Source organism: Otolemur garnettii, unplaced genomic scaffold (genome assembly GCF_000181295.1).
Source record: "Otolemur garnettii isolate 467f Iridium unplaced genomic scaffold, OtoGar3 scaffold00068, whole genome shotgun sequence".
NCBI classification, from domain to species: domain Eukaryota; kingdom Metazoa; phylum Chordata; class Mammalia; order Primates; family Galagidae; genus Otolemur; species Otolemur garnettii.
The window spans coordinates 2,578,377-2,578,854 of NW_003852463.1; the positions used below are offsets into that span (position 1 = coordinate 2,578,377).

Sequence of the window (478 nt, forward strand, 5' to 3'; positions counted from 1 at the left end):
AAAAAAAAAACCACTCATGAGTCCAACTAATGTAAATAAATAACTGAAGGAATAAATAAATGAAGAAGGAACAATAGCTCTTCTTCTTCAGAATTCTGTTAGAAGAATTCCACCATTCTATCTAATTCTAACAAAAGTAGAAGGCAAACACCATTACAACATGACAGTAATAATTGCCATAGACATTGACAAATGCTAAAATTAGCAGTCAAAGGTCAAAGAGAAACAGAATATTTACATAAACTAACAGAATCTCCCTCAAATATTTAATATCTACAAAGGAAAAAGTGTAACTTTACATGGAGAATCCCAGCAGACATCACCTTAGCTAAATGATCAGGGTTGACATCATCAATAATGCATAGCAATATAATGTGCTCCCTATTGTTATGTATCAAGAATGTATAGCTTCAACCTAATCTTGAGACAATATCAGACAAAGCCAAATTGAAGGGCTCTCTCTTTTTTTTTTTTTTTT

The 478-nt window shown here is 31.4% G+C and overlaps 1 protein-coding gene across 1 annotated transcript in view; it reads right to left on the bottom strand.

Annotated features, from left to right (window-relative positions):
* ALMS1 (ALMS1, centrosome and basal body associated protein) overlaps nucleotides 1–478 on the bottom strand; it is a 204,561-nt gene that overhangs the window by 97,473 nt on the left and 106,610 nt on the right. The window lies entirely within an intron of this gene.